We start from the raw sequence: 13,225 nt of genomic DNA, 5'->3' as shown, positions 1-13,225 counted from the left end.
CACTTCAACTTCCTGGCATTGGATCTTGTTATATCTTTGCTAGACTGAAGAGCCATCTATTACAAAATTTCTTTTCCTCAGGTAGGTGGTTATAGACCATGATCAAGTCACTCCTTAACCGCCTCTTTGTTAAACTAAACAGATTGAGCTGCTTGAGTCCTTCACTGTAAGGCAGGTTTTTCCAATCTTTTATTCACTCCTTATGGCTCTTCTGTGACTCCTCTCCAGTTTATCAACATCCTTCTTGAATAGTGGACCCCAGAACTGGACACAGTATTCAAGTAGTGGTTGCACCAGTGCCAAATACAGAGGTAAAATACCTCCCTACTACTACTCAGTATTCCCCTTATTATACGTCCAAGGATCACAGTAGCCCTTTTGGCCACAGTATCATAGTGGGTGCTCATGTTCATCTGATTATTCACCCTGACCCCCCCAGTCCTTTTCAGAGTTTCTCCTTCCCAGGGCAGATTCCTCCATCCTGTAAGTACGGTGTCATGTCCGGTCAGGGTTTGGGGGTGCAATCCAAATTGGTGAGGGATTGTGCCACTGCCTGTCCTGGGTGCCTCACAATGTTTTGCTGTTGTAGCTCCCAACATGGGCGTCTCACAACCAGCCTACCAGCATGCAGGTCACGCCTGGAGAATCTGTAAAGCTGCAGCCCTAGCCAGCAGCTCTGTCCCCAGCAGCCTGCCTGCCAGAAACCAGTCATGCTTTGGCTTTCACTAGCCTTGGTTACAACCAGCAAGTTGACCACAACACACGCCCAGTCCCAAATTTCCTCCATATGCCCTGAAGCGTCCACCCCTCTCCTGGACAACTCAGAGACATACTAAGGTTTGTTACTCCTGTAAAGAGACAAAACTGCATCACAGCTTAATTGGAGGTAAATACACCCTTCCCTTTAAACACACCACAGCGTTGGTTTATGGTAAAACTGAAATAAATTTATTAACCAAACATACATAGGATTAAATGAGTTCAAGTATAAGGAGTGAAGATAGAAAGTTACAAGTAAAACAAAACAAAATGCACTTCTAAAAGTCTAAAACAATCTAGCAAGATGCAGGCTTTGTTCAAGATGGTTTCTCTTACCAGTCATTCTTTTCCACAGTTATGGCTGACTTTCTCTTAGGACCTTCAACAAAAGTACAAGGTCCTGGCTTCCCTTTTCATCGTAGGTAAAAGATCTTTTCCTAATCAGGTTTCTCACCAATATTCAACCCCGCTTGGTTGAAGGACCATCTTTCTCATTTTGCAACAGCTCTGGTCTCCTGTGTCTGTCTAGTGATGGATGCCAAAGATGGCTTCTGTCCTTGCTTGTATCTCCCAAATTACAGTGACTTTGCTTCAGGAGGCAGGAAGCCCTCCGGGTGTGCTCAGCTTGCTGTGTCCACCAGGAAGCTGGCCTCATGCAGTTCATCCCTTCCTGTGGGCTCCCCATACCCCTCTATGTAAATGGAGCTTCCGTTGGTTTGATTCTACCATGTTAATTCACATAAGAGACAGGTAAAAAGCTTCCCACACCCCTCCTGTCCGGATAGGAACTGGCCCTTCCTTTGGCCATATGCTTTAAAATGTAATATCAATGAGTATTGTGACAGTGTCGGGCCAGATGGCTATAGGAGAGTAATAGAAGGCAGATATATTAGCCCCAGGTTAAGTAGGTCCCTTTCCCCTGGGTAAGATAACAGGGAAGGTTCCAGAACAATCAGGAACCTTCTGGAAACAATTAAGACAGACAGGCTGATTAGAACACCTGCAGCCAATCAAGAAGCTGTTAGAATCAATTAAGGCAGGCTAATCAGGGCACCTGGGTTTAAAAAGGAGTTCACTTCAGTTTGTGGTGCGCATGTGAGGAGGTGGGAGCAAGAGGCACTAGGAGCTGAGAGTGAGAACGCTGACTGTTAGAGGACTGAGAAGTACAAGCATTATCAGACACCAGGAGGAAGGTCCTATGGTGAGAATAAAGAAGGTGTTGGGAGAAGGCCATGGGGAAGTAGCCCAGGGAGTTGTAGCTGTTGCACAGCTGTTCCAGGAGGCACTCTAGACAGCTGCATTCCACAGGGCCTTGGGCTGGAACCTGGAGTAGAGGGCGGGCCCGGGTTCCCCCCAAACCTCCCAACTCCTTGTCAGACATAAGAGGATTCAACCTGCACTGTGGGTTCAGAAAAATGGCCAAGCTGAGGGCTGCCGTGAAGCTCCAAGGCGAGCAAATCCGCCAATAAGCACAAGACTCACCAAGGTAGAGGAGGAACTTTGGTGTCAAGAGTGGGATTTGGTGTACACAGCGTGATGGAAGAAGGAGTGTTTGGGGGAAAAAAAAGGGGGGGAGAGGGTCTATTTTTATTTTTTTTTTCACCACAATGGAGGAGGTAGTCTGGGCACTGATACAAGCCACGGCTGCCCAGCAGGAGGCTACCCATGTCCAGGCAGCCGCCCAACAGAAAGCAGTGCGGCTGCAGCAAGAGACTAATTGCCTGCTGATGGAGCAGGCTGCTCAAGACCGGGCTATGTTGCGGGAACTGGTAAACCAGGTAAAGGCCCTTACAGAGCTGAACTGCGGCCATGATGGGACGCAGATCATACGGTCTAGCAATTGGCTGCAGAAAATGACGTGGGAGGATGATGTAGAGGCATACCTCCTGGCCTTTGAGAGGACAGCCCTGAAGGAGGCTTGGCCCCGAGGACAGTGGTCTGGCATCCTCGCTCCATTCCTGTGTGGGGAGGCCCAGAAGGCCTACTATGATTTGCCTGAAGAGGCTGTGCTAGACTACCTCCAGCTGAAAGCAGAGATCCTGGCCAGATCTGGGGTAATGACCGCAGTGCAGGCCCAGAGATATCATGAGTGGAAGGACCAGGAAAACAAAACCCCATGGTCTCAATTATATGACCTCATCCATCTCGCACAAAAGTGGTTACGAACTGAGTCCCAGAGTCCGGAGAAAATACTAGAGGTTCTGGTCATCGTCCGGTACATGAGAGGACTATCGCCAGACCTTCATGCCTGGGTAAGCCAGAATGAACCCTCCACCTACAACAAGGTTGTCGCACTGGTAGAAAGGTGAAGGACGGCAAGGGAGATGTCCCGACCAGTTAAGGAAGAAGCACCCTGGGTTAAACTAGCAGCACCAAGCCCTAAAGATCGGGTGACTGGGCCGCCAGGAGAACCCAGGTGGAAAAAGAGAGGGTCTGAAGGCCCACCAGAAGCCACAAAGAGTCGGAGCACTAAGGGGGAAGAGGATCGTGATGTTAGACTCCCCAAACCAAAGGACCAGGGAACGCCTAGGGCTCCATACAGATGTTATGCCTGCGGGGAGTGGGGACACATAGCTGCACAGTGTCCCAATGCCGAGAAGCCTATGCAGTGTAACCTGCGAAACTGGGCAGACCCATGCTCCCTAATCCACCTTGTGGGGGTCTCACTAACCCCACATATGTACACTAGACCAGTGAAGCTAAATGGAGTAGAGACCACAGCACTGGTTGATTTGGGGAGTGCTGTCATGCTTGTCTCGGGGAAGCTCATGAAGCATAGTCAGCTGCTGTAGGCTAAGTGTACGGGGATAACATGCATCCATGGGACAGTTGGTTATTACCCCACCATCCCAGTAAAAATCGAGATTCAGGGGAACACTACTGAGGTAGCAGCAGGGGTGGTTCCTAAACTCCCATACCCAGTGCTCATAGGGAGGGACTTCCCAGGGTTTGGAGACTTACTCCCGGCAGGGGAATTGGAAAAAGGGGGAAGCCCTGAAGTTAGTGAGGCATCCATAGTAGACTGTCAACCCCCAATCTTCTCTGAAATATCCCCAGATTTGTTCTCCACTCCCAGACAGGGTAGAAAGACGAAAAGGGAAAGAAGGGGTGCTAAGGCCTTGGGAACCTGAATACTGGCCCAAAGCTAGAGGGTCGCTCTTGTAGGTAGGCGGACCTGAGCAACTGAAAAGGAGGCCACCCAGGAGGGAGAAGCACCCGAGTCTGACCCACACCCTAACGCCTCTGAACCAGTAGAGGCAACAGAGACTGGCCCCCTAGATCTCGGGCAGATTAGCCCTGGGAGAGGAAATTTTGGACGGGACCAGGCTGAAGACCCAAGGTACGACAACATTAGGAAAGAGGTGACTGAAATAGATGGGGTCCCCGTGGAAGAGAAAACCCAGGGACCAGGACCCTACTTCATAATGAAGAAGAATCTCTTATACCGGATTGCACCAGTACAGGGGCAGAAGGTACAGCAGATCCTAGTACCTCAAAAACACCAGAATGCTGTAATAAGTCTGGCCCATAGTCATCTTTTTGGGGGTAGAGAAGACCCTGGCATGGGTCCTGCGACGATTCTTCTGGCCCAGAGTACATGAAGAAGTGTGGAAGTACTGTGCCTCCTGCCCGGAGTGTCAGTTGCACAGTCCCTGTCCCCACTTGAGGGCACCGTTAGTACCCCTTCCCATAATAAAGGTCCCCTTTGAGCCAATAGTCACGGACCTAGTGGGACCCCTGGAGAAGACAGCCCGGGGCCACCAATATATACTTGTTGTTCTGGATTATGCTACTCGCTACCCAGAAGCCGTCCCCCTGTGGAACACGGCCTCTAAAACGGTAGCTAAAGAGTTGGTGGGGATCTTTGCCCGAGTGGGGCTACCAAAGGAGATATTAACAGACCAAGGTACCCCATTTATGTCGAAGCTAATGTGGGACCTCTGTACGCTGCTCCATATACATATCCTGAGAACTTCAGTCTATCATCCTCAGACCGGTGGGCTGGTAGAAAGGTTTAACTGAACCCTCAAGGCAATGATAAGGAAAGTGGTAAGTCGGGACGGGAAGGATTGGGACACCCTACTACCCTACCTTATGTTTGCAATCTGGGAGGTACCTCAGGCCTCAACTGGGTTTTCCCCCTTTGAATTATTATATGGACGTCACCCCCGTGGCATACTAGATATCGCAAAAGAAATCTGGAAAGAGGAACCCAATGAGGGGAGAAATATAATTGACCATGTTTTGCAGATGCGAGAACGGGTAGCCCGGGTCACCCCATTGTACGGGAACATTTGGAAAAGGCGCAAGAGGCCCAGCGAACCCATTACAATCGCCAGGCAAAAGTCCGACAGTTCCAACCAGGGGATCAGGTGATGGTGTTGGTACCCACGGCAGAAAGCAAGCTTTTGGCCCAATGGCAGTGGCCCTACAAGGTGGTTGAATCCGTGGGGGAAGTAACCTACGAGATGCGGCAACCAGGACGCCGGAAACCAGAACAAATATATCACATTAATCTCTTAAAGCCTTGGCACCAACGAGAGGCATGTGTAGTGGCCCAAGAGACCCCGATGCAGGAAGTAACATGCAGAAGCAGATCAGGATATCCACTGATCTGACACCAAACCAGAAGAAGGAGGTAACTGAGATGATCAACCGATACCAGGACGTGTTTTCAATCAAACCAGGCCGGACCACCGAAGCATATCACCACATTATCAGAGACCCTGGGGCAAAGGTAACTTTAAGGCCCTATCGGGTCCCAGCAGTAAAAAGGGAGGAGATTAAGGCAGAGGTAAAAAGGATGTTGGAGCTGGGAGTCATCGAAGAGTCCCACAGTCAGTGGTCAAGCCCAATTGTGTTGGTGCCCAAACCCAATGGCACCACTAGGTTTTGTAATGACTTTTGCCGGCTGAATGAGATATCCAAATTCAATGCATACCCCATACCCCTTATCGATGAGTTAGTTGACTGCCTGGGCAATGTCCGATTTTTGACCACCCTTGATATAACAAAGGGATTCTGGCAGATTCCCCTTGCCAAAGATGCGAAAGAAAAGACGGCATTTCCTACACCAGAGGGTCTGTTTCAATATACTGTTCTTCCTTTTGGACTGCATGGGGCACCTGCCACCTTCCAGCCTCTTATGGACAAGCTCCTATGGCCCCATACCAGTTATGCAGTGGCATACCTGGATGATGTGATTATTCACACCCCCAACTGGGAAACCCGCTTAGAAAAGGTGGAAGCGGTTCTGGACATGCTAAGATGGGCTGGCTTCACAGCCAACACGGCCAAGTGTGCTATAGGGCTAGCCGAGGCTAAATACCTTGGCTACATTGTAGGAAGGAGCATGGTCAAGCCCCAACTAAACAAACTAGAGGCTATCCAAAATTGGCCCCGGCCGAATCGGAAAAAGCAAGTCCGGGCATTCCTGGGTGTGGTGGTGTACTACCCACGATTTATTCCCCATTTTGCCACCAGAGTGAGTGCCGTGACAGACCGGATAAAAGCCCGGGGTCCAGACATGGTGAAGTGGACAGATGCCGCAGAGAAAGCATTCATGGATCTACGGACAGCCCTATGCAGTAACCCCGTGCTTATAGCCCCAGACTTCAACAAAGAATTCATTTTACAAACAGATGCATCTGAAGTAGGATTGGAGGCTGTCCTATCGCAGATGGTCGGAGATGAAGAACACCCAATCCTCTACCTCAGCAGGAAACTCCTCCCGAGAGAGCAGAAGTATGCTGTGGTTGAAAGAGAGTGCCTAGCTGTGAAATGGGCCATGGAAACACTACGTTATTACCTTCTGGGACAACGGTTTACCCTTATGACCGACCATGCACCCCTCCAGTGGATGCAGCAAAACAAAGAGAAGAACGCAAGGGTGACCAGATGGTTCCTGTCCCTACAACCTTTCCAATTCACCATTCAACACCGGGCTGGAAGCCACCATGGCAGTGCAGATGGCTTGTCACGAGTACACTGCCTGATGTCCCAAGTTGCCCAACCCTGTAGTGTTGAGCAGCGGGGGAGGGGGGGCTATGTGACAGGGTCGGGCCAGATGGCTACAGGAGGGTAACAGAAGGCAGATATATTAGCCCCAGGTTAAGTAGGTCCCTTTCCCCTGGGTAAGATAACAGGGAAGGTTCCAGAAAAATCAGGAACCTTCTGGAAACAATTAAGACAGACAGGCTGATTAGAACACCTGCAGCCAATCAAGAAGCTGTTAGAATCAATTAAGGCAGGCTAATTAGGGCACCTGGGTTTAAAAAGGAGCTCACTTCAGTTTGTGGTGCGCGTGTGAGGAGGTGGGAGCAAGAGGCACTAGGAGCTGAGAGTGAGAACGCTGACTGTTAGAGGACTGAGAAGTACAAGCATTATCAGACACCAGGAGGAAGGTCCTATGGTGAGGGTAAAGAAGATGTTGGGAGGAGGCCATGGGGAAGTAGCCCAGGGAGTTGTAGCTGTCGCACAGCGGTTCCAGGAGGCACTCTAGATAGCTGCATTCCACAGGGCCCTGGGCTGGAACCTGGAGTAGAGGGCAGGCCCAGGTTCCCCCCAAACCTCCCAACTCCTGGTCAGACACAAGAGGAGTCGACCTGGACTGTGGGTTCAGTCGACCTCAACTGTCCCCCAAGCTGAGGGCTGCCGTGAAGCTCCAAGGCGAGCAAATCCTCCAATTAGCACAAGACTCACCAAGGTAAAGGAGGAACTTTGTCACAGTATTCATAATTCTTCCTCTGGTGTTCATACATTTCACAGTGATAGTAATCACTAGTGTGTTACTAGCTTTCAGGAAAGACCTCATTCCGTACACTTTGTATACAGTATTACTGTATTATAAATCAGCTGATGCAGTTGCTTATCACTTGAGCTTCAGCCCCGTTTTTAGAGACCAGTAAACCTTTGAAATGGGTTCTTCTGTAACATAAAACCCAGACTAAGTTTCTCTTTGTGCTGGGTATAGACACCATGCTGTCTTCAGGGCTGTCCCTAAGGGGTGCAAGGCCCGGAACATAGGCACAGAGTTTCTAATCCGCTGCGCGGTGCTGCCCAGGCCCCGCCCCCACTCAAACCCCTCCCCTAAAATCCCACCCCTGCCCCACCTTTTCCCCGTCCAGTTCCGCTCCCTCCCCTGAACATGCTGCACCCTCCCTCCTCTCCCCTCCCCACCCGCCAATGGCTCCTGATGCCACAAAACATCTGATCCGTGGCACATGGTAAGCACTGAGAGGGAGGGGAAGGCGCTGATGGGTGGGACCTGCCAGTGGGCAGGAGGTGCTGTGGGGAGGGGAGGGGGAGATTCTGGTAGGGCGGCTCCCCCCCCCCCCCCCCCCCGCCTGCCACGTGCCTCCCGATTTGCCTCCTCACCCTGCTCGCCTGCCTGCCTCTCACCTCCCCTCCCCTCCCTGCTAATGGGGTCCCACAAAGCGCAGGGCCTGGGACAGTAGCCCCAATTCACTGTACCCAAGGGACAGCTCTTACTGTCTTCTCCTCCACTTGTTAGTGTGAAATTTGCCTCCACTCCCTTGTTAGCTTGATATCTGTTTACTGCTTATATGTAAATAGAGGAAAACACACATTCCCTTGTTTAGGATAGACCTGTTTTACAATTCCCCTGACACACCCGGTTTACACACACTTTAGTTTTAATTCCAGCATATGTTCATAACCTTAATACCCATTATGTACATACATCACTCAAGAATATTAATGATCAGTGAGTTATTTATTTTCAAATGATTCCTCACAAGGCATATTTTGTGCAAAGATTATTACAGTAGTGTATAGGCACATATGGACTGCTTTCTTTGTTACTATATGTATAACTTTCAAGCTGGCCGTATTGTTTGCTTGCACCTAGTTTACCAAGCAATCCAGATCGTTCTGTATCAGTGACCTGTCCTCCTTGTTATTTACCACTCCTCCTAATCTTTGGGTCGTATGCAAACTTTATTAGTGATGATTTTATATTTTCTTCCAGATTATTGATAAAAATGTAAAATAGTGTTAGGCCAAGAACCCTTCTAGAAATACCACCACCCCCGAGGGTGATTGCTTGTTTGCAATTACGTTTTGATATCTGTCAGCCAGTTTTTAATCCACTCAAAGGGTGCCATGTTGATTTGGTATCAATCTAGTTTTTAATCAAAATGTTGTGCAGTACTAAGACAGATGTCTTAAGACAGAAGTCTATTTTGCCAATACTATTACTTTTATCAACCAAATTTGTAATCTAATTTTAAAAAATCAAGTTAGTTTGACAGGATGTGTCAAACCCATGTTTCCTGTGACATGCTAAGAGCAAACGTAAAAAGGAAGAGCATGGTGGTTTAGTGAAAATGGGTCTTCCATGCATATGGGATAGCAAGGAAGAAGGCATGGAGGTGACAGTAGGAGAAGGAATAAAAGGGGGGGTCAGGGCTAGCATTACTGGGAGGGTGAGAGGAGAGAGGGAGTACTGAAGGAGAGAAGGTCAGTGATGTGGGCATCCCAGATATCGTGAAGCCAGAAACAATTATACAGCCATAAAATTATGGATTGCCACAGGCCCTGAATATAATAATAAAGTTCTTTATGCTACTGAAATGCTTTAGAATGAATCAGAACGACAGAAAGTGTTTCTTTTACAAATAAACAGTTCATAATAGCAGAATTCTATCTACAGGAGCCAAGGTACTGAGCACCCAAACTTCACTTGGGCCTGATTCCTATAAGGTTTCAGAGTCAGGTCTTACTCAGCCTTTATACAGGCAAAACTCCGAGAGGGTGAGGCTGGTTAGGCCAGTGGACCTGGCTTGGAGAGAGCTGCGTTCAATTCGTGGCTCTGTTACAGCCTTCCAGTGAAACCTTGGGCTAGTCACTTACTCTCTGTGCCCCAGCTGTAAAACAGCAATAGCAATCCTTCCTTTTTCCAACCCTTTGTCTGTCTTGTCTATTAAAATTGTAAAGGATTTGGGGCAGGACCTTGTTGTGTTTCTACAATTCCTAGCACAATGGGGCCCCAATCTCTGCTTGGGTCTCTCGCTATTACTGTAATACAAAGAATGAGAGGTTTTGCCTGAGTGAGGACTGCAAGATTTGCCCATATAAAATGCCCATTAAACGAGTACATCTCCCATGGATAGTGCTATGGGATGTGAGTGTCTCTAAATCTATTAAATAGGTCCATTTTATAGAATATTTACTATTTTCCATTTAAACTGATCATTGTGCACATAAGCCTGCTTTAATACACACGCATTTACTGGTCTGTGTTGGTTCAAATATTTATTTTAGAAGCAGACCTTTTAAAATGTATTCTATTCTTTGGGCCCAATCCTGTTCTCAATCCTATTGATTTCAACAGGGGAGTGATAAGAACCCCTTATATCTGCATTCGCTGATTGCCAGGATCGTACTGCTGTTGGTCTGTTACAACCTGGGAGCAGCAGGAGCCTACTAAGCAAGGGCACTTGGGAGCTGCACAAAAGATTGCTGAATAAAACCCTGTAACAAACAAAAAAAAAACCAAGTGGGAAGACTGTACAGCATGAATTTCAGCCAACGTATACTGTGTGCATCGCATTACAATTAAAAAACACACATACAGCTGAGTTGAAAGCCCACTAATTATTTTATATACTGACCAGAATTGTGCATGGCCCTTTATAGATGAATAACATTAATGCTCCCTGCCCCAAGAAACTTACAAAGCCGAAGGATGTATGATAAAAGTAAAAGGCATTATTTAATAAGTCTGATCTGCAGCACTGCTTACAGTGCCTGTTTTTGCACTGGAGCCTGTTTAAACAAATTCCTAACAGAAAAAATATTAAACATACTTGATCGTGTTCATTTAAATTGGAGTGGGGCGAAGATGTCGTGGAAAGCATTTGTCTGTATTTTAATAGGTTCCTTTAAGCCTCCTTTACAAGGATGAGTTAAGTGATCTCGTTGTCATGTCATTATCACATTTTGAAGTTAAACAGCTACATGATCTACGAACTCTCATCACACACTTAATTACTCCTGCGTTTTTCCCCTGTTCTTGAAATACATTATATTTCTTTGGCAGTCTGCCGGGAGCAATGACTGCTTTTGTGACAGCGACATTGCCAGTGGTGTAAAAATCTATGCATCTGTCAGGTTTCCCCATGTGAAACATAATTGCTTAATTTCCATTTGAAAGTACATCCCTGACATTAGAACAACGTAGACGCACCAAGGATAACAATGATTTCCTGACACCTACAATGGGCCATAATGTGGTAATAAATATGTGTGCAAAATGAATGCTCTGTGCACAGAGGGAGCAGGTCTGAATTTACAGCTGCAGATGAAGTGTTCCTCAGGAAAAAAAATAATAAAAAGAACGAAACCAACAGATTAGCATCAGTGTGAGTCTATGTCAGCCAGATGGCTTGCTGTGGAAAAAGAGCTTCCCTGCTTTATTCCAGTAACCCTGCCTAACAGGCTGAATGTCTGAGATGAGAGGGAAAAAATGAGCTCATTCCGCTGTTTTTTTGTTTCGTTTTGTTTTCTTGTCTATGTACAGCTTAAGCTGAAGTGAAGGAGGCAGCTTGAAACGAATACAGAAGTCGTACCTGAACAATGATGTGTTAGACTATATTTATAATTCAGTGGCAGGGGCCAGGAGAGCTCAAAGTCAGGCATTCGAGCATTCAGACAGGATAACATAAACGCAGTGACAGTAAAGGTGGAGAAAACCCTTGTGATATTCCTGAAAGTGCTAAGCCAACATTGCGCTGCAGGATTTAATGCTGTAGACCAAAGCTTGGGGAGACTGCAGTGTTTAGAAATCTATATTCATAGAGGGGAAGATATTGAGGAAATTTGTGCCAAAAAATATCATTTTCAAAACTGGCTGTCAAAAGTTAGGCTTCTAAATTCATAGCGGCAAAGAAGGTTGGTCTTGTAATTAGAGCCCTGCCTGAGATTCAGGTAGCCTGAGTTCAAAGGCTGACCTCCACAGACATCCTGTATGCATTTGGGCAAGCCACCGAACGCCTATCTGCCTCAAATCCTCACCTAGAAATAATAATAATTTCTTTCTTCCACCTTTCTCAAGCTTGTCTATTTAGACCATATGCTCTTCAGAGCAGGGACGGACTTTTACTGTATGTTTGTATAGCACCTTCAACAATGGGCCTTGGGCTCAGTTGGCGCCATAACGTTCTATTGTCATACAAATAACTTTTTGACAAGTTAATAAAATTCGCCTGATTTCAAAGGCATTGGGTGCCTGCTCCCATTGATTGCGGAGAGATTTAAGGCTGCTCAGCAGGTCTAAAAATCAGACAGTTTATAATGAGGTGAGTAAATGTAGGCACCCATTTTTTAAAATCATGGTCATAGTGTCCATTTCTCTAAAGAGAAGTGAGAACAGAGTACTGTATTTACAGGAACACCTTGCTAGTCAAGTATTGTTTCAATAAATTTCTGATAAGGCAGTTACTTAAGCAGACAGCTGCGTTGGCCAATGTGCTTTGCATAACAGGTATGAAGGCCTAGAATTTCTGGATTCCAGTGGAAATGAAGCACACCTCGGGTGCTGTAATGAGAGCTCCCCTGAAGAAAGGCGGTAGAAGTAATCGGAGTGACTGCTACACACTGTCTGGCTGTTAGATACAATGAGTAGGAGAGAGTCTTTTTGCTCTCAGTTGGAGAGTGGGTCAAGGCCTCTACCTAGGATGGAGCTTGGTGCAGTTGGGTTGTTGTTTATTCTGCACCCAATGAGTATTCCTTGGAACATGAAGGGACAGATGAGGACCCCTAGTTCCTTGGATGTTTACCTTACATTTGGTTTTATGTAGATGCTAATGCTAAATGTGCTTAGAGTATCCACCCCTTCATTCTCTGCCTGTCTTTGGCAGTAAGTGAATGTCTATCATGTTAATGTCTACAAAAAATTACCGTTTTAATGACCTATTTGCTTCAATTAAGTCTGAGCTATTATCTTTCCAAAGGAGAGAGGGGGGAGCAGATCAGCAGGACATGTGAGAGGAGCATTTAAGGGGCCAGCTGAAATGCAATGTGTGTGGATTTGGAAAGGCTGTGTGATGAATCTGTGACATTGCAGTATTTCAGTCATCACATTTCTGACTCTGGTTCATGCATCATTTGCTATGAAAGTTTTGAGATTTTAATCAGTGTTTGAAGAGTAAATTGATACAGTCTAATCATTTAGAATCTCTGGCAAATGACCAAAGTGTATTATGTTAAGTCTATGTTATGTATTATACAAGCTGCTTGCTGCAAATTAATTGAGTATTCCTGTGCTAGATAATGTTTCTACATTCCTTGGAGCCCATCCCTTTGCGTGTGAGTGTTTTCCCAAGTGCAATGCAGATGTCAGAGAAAAGGTGAATATATAACATATGTAAAAGACTGGCTTTGTTACACACAATATGGTATCAAGCTTGTGTGGTTGTTGATTTTTCTACATAATGTGTAACAG

Source organism: Lepidochelys kempii, chromosome 1, assembly GCF_965140285.1.
Source record: "Lepidochelys kempii isolate rLepKem1 chromosome 1, rLepKem1.hap1, whole genome shotgun sequence".
Classification (NCBI taxonomy): Eukaryota; Metazoa; Chordata; order Testudines; family Cheloniidae; genus Lepidochelys; species Lepidochelys kempii.
This window is presented reverse-complemented; position numbering follows the sequence as displayed.